Genomic DNA, 14,365 nt, shown 5'->3' on the forward strand with positions numbered 1-14,365 from the left:
CCATGCTCCCGACCCATGAGCAGGGGAAAGCTTTCCATTTCCTCATGTCCGCTTTTATTTCCTGAAGTAGCGTTTTGTAGTTTTCTTTGTACAGGTCCTTTACTTCCTTAGTTAAGCTGATTCCTAGGTACTTGATTTTCTGGGGCACAATTGTGAACGGGATTGTTTTTTTCATGTTGCTTTCTTCTCTCTCACTGTTTGCGTATAGGAAAGCCATGGACTTTTGGGTATTGATTTTATAACCTGCAACTTTACTATACGAGTCTATTGTTTCTAGGAGTTTTTTGGTGGAGGTTATTGGGTTCCCTAAGTAGAGTATCATATCATCTGCGAATAGTGAGAGCTTGATTTCTTCCTTTCCTACCTGAATGCCCTTAATATCTTTTTCTTGCCTAATCGCTATTGCAAGTACTTCCAGTACTATATTGAACAGCAGTGGAGAGAGTGGGCATCCCTGTCTCGTCCCTGACCTTAGAGGGAAGGCTCTCAGTTTTTCCCCATTGAGGATGATGCTTACTGTAGTCTTATGGTAGATGGCTTTAACTATGCTGAGGAAGGTCCCCTCTATACCCATTTTGGCTAGGGTTTTCATCATAAAGGGGTGCTGGATCTTGTCAAATGCTTTCTCTGCATCTATTGATATGATCATATGCTTTTTATCTTTTCTTTTGTTGATATGATGGATTATGTTGATTGATTTTCGAATGTTAAACCATCCTTGCATCCCTGGGATGAATCCTACTTGGTCATGGTGATAGGTCTGTTCAGGTATTCCAGGTCTTCTTGGTTCAGCCTTGGGAGTCTGTAGGAGTCTAGGAATTTATCCATTTCCTCGAGGTTTTGATGTTCCGTGGCATAAAGCTTCTCAAAGTACTCCCTGAGGATCCTCTGAATTTCTGTGGTTTCTGTTGTAATGACCCCCTTTTCATTTCTGATTCGGTTTATTAGGGTTTTCTCTCTCCCTTTCTTTGTGAGTTTTGCTAGAGGCTTATCGATCTTGTTAATTTTCTCAAAGAACCAGCTTTTGGTTTCATTGATCTTTCGGATTGTTTTTTGGGTTTCCATCTCGTTAATCTCTGCTCTGAGTTTTATTATTTCCTTTCTACTGTTCGGGTTGTGCTCCTTTTTTTGGTCCTTCTCCAAGCTCTTAAGCTGTGAGGTTAGGTTACTTATGTGTGCTCACTCCTCCTTCCTGAGGAATGCTTATAGAGCTATAAACTTTCCTCTTAACACAGCCTTTGCTGTGTCCCATAAGTTTTGGTAACTCGTGTTCTCATTTTCATTCGTTTCTAGGAATCTTTTGATTTCCTCTTTGATTTCCTGTCTAATCCACTCGTTGTTCAATATTGTAAGTTCTTCCTGTTGTACAGATCCTTTGGTGGGGGTTGGGGGGTGGGAGGGATGCTTGGACCCATGGTGGGGGAGGATGGGCACTGGTGGAGAGATGGTTACTTGATCATTGTATAACTGAAACCCAAGCACAAAAATTTATAAGTCTAAAATAAAATTGTACTAAAATGTATAGTAATAAAACCTATATAGTACTGAAAAAATAAATAAATAAAAGATGAAAAGATGAAAAAAAAAATGGCCTTCACTGTCTCTTATGACCTTCCTCACTGTGAAATCGATGTGGTCTGATATTAGGATGGCTACCCCAGCTTTTTTATGGGAGCTGTTTGCCTGTAGGATTGTTTTCCAGCCTTTGACTCTGAGTCTGTGTTTGCTTTGACTATTGAGATGCGTTTCTTGCAGGCAGCAGAATGTTGGGTTCAATTTTCTAATCCATCCTGCCACTCTATGTCTTTTAATTGGTGCGTTTAGCCCATTGACATTGAGAGAGATTATTGTTATGGGATTTTGTCCCATTGTTCTGTTAAAATTTGGTGTATTTGAGGGGCATTTCTTGCCTTAAAGTAGCCCATTTAGTTGTTCTTGTAACCATGGTTTTGAGTCTATGAAGTTCCTGAGCTGTTGTTTGTCTGTGAAACTGTGTGTTGTTCCTTCTATTATGAATGAGAGTCTTGCTGGGTAAAGTATTTTTGGGGAGGCATTTATTTCATTGAGTTTTTTCACTATGTCCCACCACTGTTTTCAGGCCATGAGGGTTTCATCAGACAAATCAGCTGTGAATCTTAAGGATGCTCCTTTATAGGAAACTTCTTTCTTTGATCTTGCTGCGTTCAGAATTTTGTCTCTGTCTAAGGTTTTGGTCATTTTGATCAGAATGTGTCTTTGGGTATTTTTATTCGGATTTCTTCTAGCTGGTACCCTTCGGGCCTCCTGAATCTGGTCACAAGTTTTCTTCAGCTCTGGAAACATTGTAGCAATGATGTCTTTGACAGTTTCTTCTTCATCAGAGTTTTCTTCCTGTACCTCTGAGACTCCAATAATTCTTATGTTACCCCTCTTGGCTTCATCACGATCTTCTCTTGACATCTGTTCCCGAATTGTGAGTCTCTTTCCCATTTTCTGGTCTTTTCTGGAGAGTCTCTGAACTTCATCTTTGAGCTCACTGATTCTGTTCACAGCAGCTGTTACTCTGCTTCTGAGCCCTTCCACTGAGCTTTTCAATTCGCCTACGAGATTTTTCAGGTCTGACATTTCTGATTGCATTTCCTCATTTCTGCCTTCAGATCCTCTTGTCTTCTATTGGCATTGCTTTCCATTGTTTCTTTTAATTCCCTAAGCATCCTAAGTAGCTCCCTCCTGAATTCCTTGTCAGAGAGGTTGTCTACCACTACAGTACTGTTGGTGTCATCTGGGCTAGACTCTTCAATATGAAAGTTTGGTGGGCTTTTGCGTTGCTTTACCATTGTGAGAGGTGTGGTTTAGTCCTTCACGTTCACTGTTACTATTCTGCTTGATATGCAGTGTGAGTTAAGATAGGCTTATGAGTTATTGGCTACTGTGTTTCTAGTGGCTGAGATAAACTCGAGAAGTTTCCATCTAAGAAGGTAGCTTATGGTTCCTATGGCATACGTAGTGGGAAAATATTTCGCGGGCCGCGTTAGCGGCAGTGGCTCCGGAAAGAGTCCTTGGCACTGGGCGAGGAGTTGGGAACGTCTCCTGTTTGGAATTGGAGCCGTTCAGCTTTGTTTCCCAGAGCTGGGCCTCTGTGCCCGTCCCGCGCTGGTCAAGGGTTGAAAACCGCCTTTCTATGAGCTGGATCTAGCTGCGCATACCCAGAGAGGGTCCGAGGCCCTTGGGGGCGGGCTGTACCTGTTTGGAATTGGACCTCTGGTTTTCAAGATGGTGTTACAACCTAAATGTCAGGATAAATGTACCTGTCAGCCATGCACACAAAACATAATTCAAATAATAAATCACCTTATTGAGACCTGTCTAATGTAAAAGAATTGAAGGTGGAAAGCAGTGCAAATATTTCCATCAGATACGGGGGTGCTTTTTTCTTTTCTGAACATGTTGAAATTATCACGGGCAACTGTCACTTTTCATTAATGAAACCATAGGGGAAAACATAACAATAAATGTGCCTACATGGTGCTACAGTAAAAAATCAGTACATTTTTAATTAATAACTTGCAGTAAAATTAACAAGAAAGGTGGACAGAGAAAGAGAGTACAGTGGGTAAGGCACTTACTTGCCTTGCACATGGCCAACCCAGGTTTGATCCCTGGAATCCCATATGTTCCCCCAAGCACTGCCAGGAGTAATTCCTGAGTGCAGAACCAGAAGTAGCCCCTGAACATTGCCAGGTAAAACCCCCTCCAAAAACGTAACAAACATAGCTGATAATAGAATTCAGCATTTCTACGGTAGCCAGCAGTACTGTGCTTTAGAAGGTTTATGTCATAGTTATATTTCTACTCATATATGTGTGTGGCATGTGTATAGCCTTATACAAGCAATATTCACTCTGCAACTGAATTACTTCCTCAGTTCAAATTTATGTTTTAGATGAAAAATCTTGAGCTAAAGCACCATGTAAATATTTAAGCTGTTATTTGCATAGGATTCTCTGCATTTTAGAATAAAACCTCAAGAAAAATCATCTTATGTAGATTTCAGTTTATAAAATTTTATTAAGTGAAACAGCAGAAGAACTTTTGTTTTCAAAATTGAACTTAGATTATAAGTGCCTCATTTAGACTTTTTCTGAAGTTTGAGAAATAGGAATAAATCACAAAGAAATAACTGGGAATTATCAGAAAAGGAAAAGAGAATTACAACGGCTGATGCAAAGAGCTTGGCTATTTTCAAGAAATGCGGTAAAGTTGATAACAGTGAGAATGCTTCTTTCTAAATTCTATAATAGATGATTTTTAAAATGTATTATAATACTAAATAAAGAAAAAAATTATAAATAATTATGTCAGAATGTGCTTATTGTTGCTAGATAAATTTTACTAGTAATTAAATGTATAGATTTGAATCATAAAAGTGTCAAATCACTATATTGAAAATAACTTTTAATAATATAAAAAGTTATGTGTTAATAAAATATACTGAGCTAAAATATGACTTGCAGTAACCAAGCCTAAAGTATATTCATTATATATATATATAAAGAGATGTGAACAAATTATATATCTACCTTATATGTACTTTCATATCATGAACAACACATTTAATTTATATGTATTTTCATAAAAATACCCAATTGAATATTCAATGTGTATGAGTTTTTAGGATTATTTCCTAAAATAGCACCACAAATATCCCCATACTCTAGGGAAGAAAGTGTTTCCTTAGGAATTCTATATATGTCTTTCGCTGATGCGTTATTTCCCTAAGGCAATTCAGTTCAGGGACTCCACTTCATATTATGTGATCAATGAAAGCATATAAGAACACTATTTCCATGCAATAGAAGTAGAAATAGGGTCTCTTATTTCTGTTAATTAAAAATGGAATAATGAGAACATGTTCAGGCCGCTTGGACTGAGCAGAGATTTACTTGCCAACAGATTGAGTGGATAACACTGCCTGTCTCTTTGTCTTCTGTTCACCATGGCTTCTTCTGATAGCCAGGTGAAAGAAATGGAGAGATGACCCTCCAGTCACGCTCTTAAATTGTTTCTTAGCCCTCGATCCAAAGAATCTGTCTCTGAATTACCTATCCCTACCCGCCTCCCGCAAAGAAGGATCTTTTTTTGGAGGAAATACAGCAGAAATCAGAAGTGCCAAAGAACGCAAATCACATTAAGTTAAAGTCTTGAAGCAGCTTTTTGAGAAAAGACCACCAGAAAGAAATGCTTCAGAAAGTGATAGAAGAAAACAACAACTCCAGTTAAAATGGCAGAAGAGAAACTGACCCACAAAATGGAAACCAATGAAGAAAACCTAGAGGCAGATAGCTGCCAAACTGGAGTGTTTGTGAGATAAGGACAAGAATATTGAAGTGTAGAAGAAAGAATCCAAAGATACTGCTAATGAGACTAAAGCTAATTTGTTCCGAAAACTGACTTTCTCCCCCTCCTCTTCCTAAATATCCAAAGACTGTACTGGTCATTCTCATTTTATGTTTACACTTCTGACAAATATTCTAGAAGCTGGTGTAGGACTTGTAAAGGTAGATAAGACTGTATAATGCTGTTTTAGGGACTAAGGGGAGAAATAATAAGTGTTTTACTCTTTTTCTAAAATGTTGAAGTCTTTCTAATGTAGCTATTTTTCTTGTTACATCTTGTTACACTTGGTGTACTGAGTTAGTATTAGCTCTGTAAAAACATGTTTGTGAAGAATCTGTAGTGCTTTCCTTCAAACTGTTAGATGCTGACTATCGGTTTACTTTTAAATCCCAATTCTATTCCAATATTACCAGATCCTACTGTATTTGAAACGTTAATAAAGCTACTCAGTGCTGTAAACAGCAACAACAACAACAGTGGAATGATAACCGTTATCTTCACCTAAGGTCTCCTCCCTTTCCAAATACAGCATTCTATCACCACTATTCTTTATTCTATAATTTCATAATTTCCTATTTATGCAATTTATTAATTATATATAATTAAATTGTACATAATTAAGATGAATGTAGTAAATGTAACATAAAGACTCCCACAATATTAAAGCTGAATATGTCAAAATACAAACTAGTCCTGTAAAGCTGAAGGTAAGTTTATACTGATTTCTAGCATATTATAGGCAACAATATGGCATAAAACAACTAATTGTATTTTCTACTAATCCAACAGCCATCAAGGATTATTAGATATTTTTATGATCACAATATAACACTAAGGGTTATAATAATTACAAAAGTGCCAAATCCTATACCAAGCACTCCGTCTTCATCATTTTGATTGAGCCTCTAAATAATAGCACAATATTGGTACTATTACTACCCTGCTTTTATGCTGACTAAATAGACATTGAGAGGTTAAGTCACTTTCTTTTAATAAACCACACAGCAAAGATCTTTAAAGCAAATAGAATTCTATCTGAATTCATGTTCTGAATTTGGGGGGGAGCTGGCTTTTGGGGTCACACACAGCGATGCTCAGGTGTTACTTATTGCTCTGAACTCAGAAATTACTCATGGTGATGCTTGGGGAACCATATGGTATGGTGGGGATGGAACCCCAGTCGACCAGATGCAAGACAAATGCTTTACCTACTGTACTGTGGTTCCAGCTCATGTTCTGAATTCTTAACAAGTTTGAAATGCATATGCATTCAGTATTTCATATACTCACAAGGTTATATTATGACCAAGAAAATTACAAATCAATATGAAGCTTTGTTTTCTGTTTTCATTATAGCAAAGATTTTTAGGACCAAGAGATATTACAGCTAGTAAGGCACTTTCTTTCAGCGGGTAGGATCCCCATAAAATATGTGGTTTCCACAGCCCCACTAGAGTTATTATATGACAGAGTCAGATTAAATCCTGAGTGCAGCTGTGTGCAGCCCCCAAAACCAAAATAAATAAATAAAATAAATATTTTTCAGACATACTCGTTAGCAGGAATATTGCTTAAACTTTATTCCTAAGTAGGTAAGTGGTATTCAGGAAACCAAGATAAGAAACTTCTATAGTATTTAACCATACCCGCAGTGCCCACATTAATTTAAGAGCATTTTAAATGTAGTATTCAACAAAGTAATCTATTAGAAAATGGGATTTTTTGAGGATTTTATTTTAAATATAGGGTTTCTACGATCATTCAGTCTTTGGCCAGATTGTTAATCAGATAGCAAGTTCAGCAGGACTTTTCAGCAAAGAACAAAACAATTATTTATCATTGAAGAATTAGCACTATTTATTCACTTAAACATTTCTAAGTTTTAGCATCAATATTAACTTCAAACTGTTTTTACAAGGAAACAAAATGACATAAACTTTAGCATCTCTTTTGCCAATAATTGCTAGTTCTACCTCCGATTTTTATGAATCAGTGGATTTAAATTCATATTTTAATATAAATACATTAATATTTTAGATAGTACACTACCATGGAAAATGATCATTTAGATTTGATGTAGGGATAAGATGTTCTCAGAGAATAAACAGTTGGGGACATTAATTGTAAGTAAACCTAGCCTGCCATAACTAATGGAAGGCTGAAGACGAAAAAAGGAAATGGACAGCTGTAGAAATAAGAAAGCCCACTGTCACTGTCACTGTCCTCCAGTTGTTCATCGATTTGCTCACGCTGGCCCAGTAATGTTTCCATTGTGACAATTGTTACTGTGTTTGGCATATCGGATACATCACGGGGAGCTTGCCAGGCTTTGCCTGAGGGCTCAATACTCTCGGTAGCTTGCCAGGCTCTCTGAGAGGGGCGGAGGAATCGAACTTGGGTCAGCCATGTTGGCCGCTTCCAAGACAAATGCCCTACCTGCTGTGCTATCGCTCCAGCCCATGCTTCAGCTCCATGCTGAAAAAAAGCACATTTGCCCTTTATATTAATTATTTAAGAATGCTAATGGAATAACTTCTCTCATCAAAAGGCAAAAAGAGGCTGGATGAATGAGGAAACAAAATTCATCTATCTGTTGATTACAGGAGACACAATTAGAGTCATAAGATAAATAGAAACTCAGACTAAAAGGATGGAAATGAACATACAAACTGATGGTAGAGAAAAGTACCTAGTACAGCCAAACTTAAATTAGATCATATGGTATTCAATCTATATAAAGTAATTAGAGAAAGGAATAGACACTATGTACTAGTTAAATGAACAATAGATCAAACATTAATAATTTATAAACATTATATGCACCAGGCCAAAGTTCATAAATCACCTATTCACAGGCAAAACACATTAACAGAAACAAAATGGTGGGAAGCTACAACACTCCACTTTGGCCACTAGAGATATCCAACAGATAGAGTGTCACTAAAGATACAGGAGCCTTAAATGAACAGTTCATGAAATGAGAATTGGAGTAATATATATATATATATATATATGGCTGTGCATGCTCGAAAACCTTGAATATTCCTCTCTCGTTCATATGAAGCATACCTCAGGATACATTACTCACTAAATAATAATTCAATCATACATAACTCAATCATACATAAATTTATGAACATAGATATAATATTAAGCATCATCTATAACACAAAGCAATGATGATAGAAATAAGTCATGAAAAGCAAATGGAGAAAATCTACAACACCTCAAAGCATGACAAAATTGTGACTAAATAAGAACAGAATGAAATAAAAAAATAAAGAAAAAATTTAAAAATAACTTTGAAATTAGCGAGAATGAAGAATGAGAATCTATAGGGACAAAGTCACGTGGGTTCCAGGGCCGAGATCTCCAAGCCTACTCGGATTTGGGCCGAGCATCCTCCACCCAGATCCTCCAAATTCCAGTAGGTGGGGGTCACACCCACCAACTTGCCCCCTGGTGCCGTGTAATCCCATCAACGGCCAAGACTCAGAAACTATAAAAACCAGCTCCCGGAAGAAGAACAGTGCAGTCTCCTGCCCCTGCGACATTTTATTATGACATCTTATTATCTCATTCCTACTTTGGACAAACTGGCAGGTTACCGAATGTAGCCTGCCCACATGGCAGAGTCTGGCAAACTCCCCGTGGTGTACCCAATATGCCAAATACCAGTAACAATGATAGGTCTCATTCTCCTAAAGAGCCTTGAATATAATCTCAGGGCTAGGATGAAGGAGACGTTACTGGGGCCTGCTCGAGGCAGTCGACAACCTAAACTTAGAATGAAGAGAAAGTTAAAATTGACAACTTAGTTCTGGGCAACCTCTCCTCATTCATCCAAGTACCCGTGCAGAGGCAGGCCCTCTTCCTGGGGCTGTGCATCCAACTAGATTCCCTGAGAACAGGTGGTTTTCACCCTTGGTCTGTGGGGGACAGCAATTGAGGCACACTGCACAAAACCTAAGCTGAACCATTCCGGGCACACTCTCCTCCTTAATCCAGGTACCTGCCTGGCGGTAAACCCCCTTCCCAGGGTTGTGCGTCTAACTAGATCCCCTGAGAATGGCTGGTTTTCACTCTTGGTCTGTAGGGGACGGGAATTGAGGCACACTGAGCAAAACCAAAGCTGAACCGTTCCAGACACCCTCTCCTCCTTCATCCAGGTTCCCACTCAGCAGCAGGGCCCCTTCAAGGAGCCTCGGCCACTAATGTGGCCGTGAGTTATTCTCCCCCTACACATCCCATAGGAACCATATGTTACCCTCTTAGGTGGAACTTTAATTAGGTTAGCTTAACCACCAGAAACACATTAGGCAATAATTCGTTAAGCCCATCTCAATTCATTTGCATCTCAAGCAGAATGAAAACAGTGAGTGTGAAGGTTTAAACCACACAGGTCACAATGGTAAAGCAACACAGAAGCCTACCAAGCTTACTTATTGAAGAGACTAGCCCAGAGGTCACCACAGTAATGAAGTGCTAGACAACTTCTCTGACAAGGAATTTAGGAGGGAGCTACTGAGGATGCTTAGGGAGCTAAAAGAAACAATGGAAAGCAATGCCAATAAAAAAGAAGAGGATTTGAAGGTAGAAATAAGGAAAATGCAAAAAAAATTACAAACGAAAATGTCAGACCTGAAAAACCTGGTAGTTGCTGGAGGGGAAAGGGTGTTTGTCTCCTCCGCCTTCCCCCACCCCGGCATCATGGTGGCTGCCACCTCAGAGCTTATTGGAAAGCCAGGTATGAGCCGGCGGTGACGGGGCAATGTCAACCTCATGGGAAGGAAGGCAAAACTGGCTCGTCCTTCTCGGCCAAATGAGGCCACGAGTTGCCCCCACGAGCAGCACTCTGGCTCGGCCATGGCACCAGTCTCACAGAAAACAATCTCGTAATTATCCGGCTCTTGGCAGAAATCCCTCCAGAATTAATTAGTAAAATATCTAAACTCTAACATCGCATGGCCACAATAACCTTATGAATGACATCATATTGTTTTCATAACCAGCAATAGAAAACAAATTATTTCACAATGCCTTTTCAGCAGTTCTGATTTTTCGGGGGCAGAATTACAAACAATAATGGTGCATCTTTTGTCAAAATAATGAATTTAATCAAAGTAGAGAGAGATGAGTAGAAATCATCTGCCTCACAGACATCAGGAGGGGTGGGAGGGGGGTTACTGGGATTATTGGTGGTGAAAAATAATTAATGGTGAAGGGATGGATGTTTGATCATTGTATAACTGAGACTTAAACTTGAAAGCTTTGTAACTTTTCTTACGGTGATTCACTAAATAAATTAAAAAAAAAAAACCTGGTAGGCAAATTGAAAACTCAGTGGAAGGCCTCAGCATCAGAGTAACACCTGCTGAGGACAGAATCAGTGAGCTCCAACACGAAGTCCAGAGACACTCCAGAAAAGAGCAGAAAATGTAAAAGAGACTCACAATACAGGAACAGATGGGAAGAGAAGATTTTGATGAAGCCAAGAGGAGTAACATAGGAATTATTTTGGAGTCCCAGAGGGACAGAAAGAAAACCGTGATGAAGAAGAAACTGTCAAAGACATCACTGCTACGACGTTCCCAGAGCTGAAGAAAACATACAACCACGTTCAGGAGTCCCGAAAGGTACCAGCAAGAAGAAATCCGAATAAAAATACCCTAAGACAAATCCTGATCAAAATGACCAAATCCTTAGATAGAGACAAAATTCTGAACACAGCAAGATCAAAGAAAGAAGTTTCCTATAAAGTAGCATCCTTAAGATTCACAGCTGATTTGTCTGATGAAACCCTCATGGCCTGAAAACAGTGGTGGGATATAGTGAAAAAACTCAGTGAAATAAATGCTCATCAAAAATACTTTACCCAGCCAGAGTCTCATTCATAACAGAAGGAACAACACACAGTTTCACAAACAGCTCAGGAACTTCATAGGCTCAAAACCATGGTTACAAGAACAAAAAAATGGGCTAATTTAAAACAATACAGGCCCTTCAAATACACCAAATTTCAACAGAAAATGGGACAAAATCCAATAACAATAATCTCTCACAACATCAATGGGCTAAACGCACCAATTAAAAGACACAGAGTGGCAGGATGGATTGAAAAATTGAACCAAACATTCTGCTGCCTGCAAGAAATACATTTGAAGTCAAAGCAAACAGTGGCTCAGAGTAAAAGGCTGGAAAATAGTCCTACAGGCTAACAACTCCTATAAAAAGCTGGGGTAGCCATCCTAGTATCAGACCACATTGATTTCAGAGTGCAGAAGGTTACAAGAGACAGTGAAGACCATTACTTCTTGATCAAGGGATCTTAACAACAGGAAGAACTTACAGTACTAAATGTGTATGCACCTAATGAGGGACCAGCAAAGTACTTAAAACAATTACTCAAAGCCTTGGAGAAAGACATAGATAACAACACAGTACTAGTGGGAGACTTCAACACCGCTTGATAGATCAACCAGACACAAGCTTAGCAAGGACATACTTCATCTGAGGGGGAAAAAATGGAAGAAAGGGACTTAGTAGATATATACAGGACACTCCATCCTCAAAAAGCTGAAAACACATTCTTCTCAAGTGTGCATGGGACATTCTCCAAGATAGAGCACATGCAGAGCCAAAAAAACATACCTCCATAAAATTAGGAAGATAGAGATTATATCAACAAACTTCTCAGACCATAATGCACTGAAATTATAAGTAAATCAAACACACAAACAGAAAACTAAATCAAACACCTAGAAATTAAACAGTTCACTATTGGACAGCAAGTGGCTTAGAAAGGAAATCAAAGAGGAAATCAAAAGATTCCTGGAAATGAACGAAAATTTGGACACGAGTTACAAAAACTTAAGGGGCACAGCAAAATCTGTGTTAAGAGGAAAGTTTATAGCTCTACAAGCAATGCTAAGGAAGGAGGAGCAAGCCCACAAAAGTAACCTAACCTCACAGCTTAAGAGCTTGGAGAATGACCAACAAAAGGAGCCCAGTCCTAACAGGAGGAAGGAAATAATAAAACTTAGAGTAGAGATTAATGAGATGGAAAAGAAAAGAAAAGAAAACAAAACAAAAAACAATCCGAAAGATCAATGAAATCAAGAACTGGTTTTTTTGAGAAAATAAACAAGATCAATTAGCCTCTAGAAAAAAATCACAAAGAAAGGGAGAGAGAAAGCAATAATAAAATGAATCAGAAATAAAAAGGGTGTCATTACAACAGAAACTACATAAATTCAAACGACCCTCAGGAGTACTTTGAGAAGCTTTATGCCATGGAACACAAAAACCTCGAGGAAATGGATAAATTCCTAGATTCCTGTAGCCTCCCAAGGCTGATCCAAGAAGACCTGGAATACATTTACACACCTATCACCATTAAGGAAATTGAAACGGTAATAAAAATTCTCCCCAAGTCCTAAAGTCCTGGCCCAGGTAGATTCACTTGTGAATTCTTCCAAATATTTAATGAGAACTTACTCCCAATCCTCTTTAAGCTTTTCCACAAAATTAAAATACCAAAAACACTTCTGAAAAGCTTCTATGAAACAAATATCACCCTGATACCAAAGGCAGACAGAGATACCACAAAGAAAATTACAGCCTGATATCCCTGAGAACACAGACACAAAAATCCTCAACAAACTATTAGCAAATAGAATCCAAAGACTCAGCAAATGATCATACACAATGACCAAGTGGGATTCATCACAGGGATGCAAGGATGGTTTAGCATTCGGATATTAATCAACATAATTCATCATATCAACAAAAGAAAAGTTTAAAAAGCATGTGATCATATCAATAGATGCAGAGAAAGCATTTGACAAGATCCAGCCCCCGTTTATGATGAAAACCCTTGCCAAAATGGACATAGAGGGGACTTTCCTCAATATAGTTAAAGCAGTCTACCACAAGCCTAGAGAAAATATCATCCTCAATGGGGAAAAACTGAGAACCTTCCGTATAAGATCAGAGATGAGACAAGTATGCCCACTCTCTCCACTGCTGTTCAATATAGTACTGGAAGTACTTGAAATAGAGGTTGGGCAAGAAAAAAGATATTAAGGGCATTCACGTAGAAATGGAAGAAATCAAGCTCTCACTATTTGTAGATGGTATGATACTATACTTAAAGAAACCCTATAATCTCTACAAAGAAACTCCTAGAAACACTAGACTTGTATAGTAAAGTTGCAGGCTATAAAATCAATACCCAACGGTGCATGGCTTTCCTATATGCAGATAGTGAAAGAGAAGAAAGTGAAATGAAAAAAACAATCCTGTTCACAATTGTGCCCCCAGAAAATCAAGTACCTAAGAATCAGCTTAACTAAGGAAGTAAAGGTACTGTATAAAGAAAACTACAAAACGCTACTTCAGGAAATAAAAGAGGACACGAGAAAATGTAAAGATACCTGCTGATCATGGATCGGGAAAATTAACATTGTCAAAATGTCAATAGTTACCAAAGCATTGTATAAATTCAATGCAATCCCTATAAGGATACCAATGACATTCTTCAAAGAAATGGAGCAAACACTCCTGAAATTAATATGGAACATTTAGCCCTCACCAATAGCTAAAGCAATTCTTGGGAAAAAGAAAATGGGAGGAATAAACCTCCCTAACTTCAAACTCTACTACAAAGCAATGATAATTAAAACAGGATGGTACTGGAACAAAGGCAGAGCTGCAGTCCAATGAAACAGGGTTCAATATAATGACATCTCCTCAGATCTCTGTCTAACACCATGTGCAAAAGTAAGATGAAAATGGATTAAAGACCTCAACATCAGACCGCAATCCATAAGATACATCGAAGACAAAGTTGAAAAAAACTCTCCTTGACATTGAAGCTATTGGTATCTTCAAAGGTGTCACACCACTGGCCAAGCAAGTGAAAATGGAGACAGACAAATGGGACTATCTTAAACTAAGAAGCTTCTGCACCCCAAAAGAAACAGTGACC

The 14,365-nt window shown here is 38.4% G+C and overlaps 1 protein-coding gene and 1 pseudogene across 1 annotated transcript in view; one reads left to right on the plus strand and one right to left on the minus strand.

The window, feature by feature from the left end:
- Positions 1–14,365, minus strand: part of DACH2 (dachshund family transcription factor 2) — a 443,417-nt gene that overhangs the window by 80,388 nt on the left and 348,664 nt on the right. The window lies entirely within an intron of this gene.
- Positions 4,976–5,453, plus strand: LOC130032570 (stathmin-like; annotated as a pseudogene).

The sequence above is a fragment of the Sorex fumeus genome, unplaced genomic scaffold (genome assembly GCF_029834395.1).
Source record: "Sorex fumeus unplaced genomic scaffold, SorFum_2.1 ptg000050l, whole genome shotgun sequence".
Taxonomy (NCBI): Eukaryota; Metazoa; Chordata; class Mammalia; order Eulipotyphla; family Soricidae; genus Sorex; species Sorex fumeus.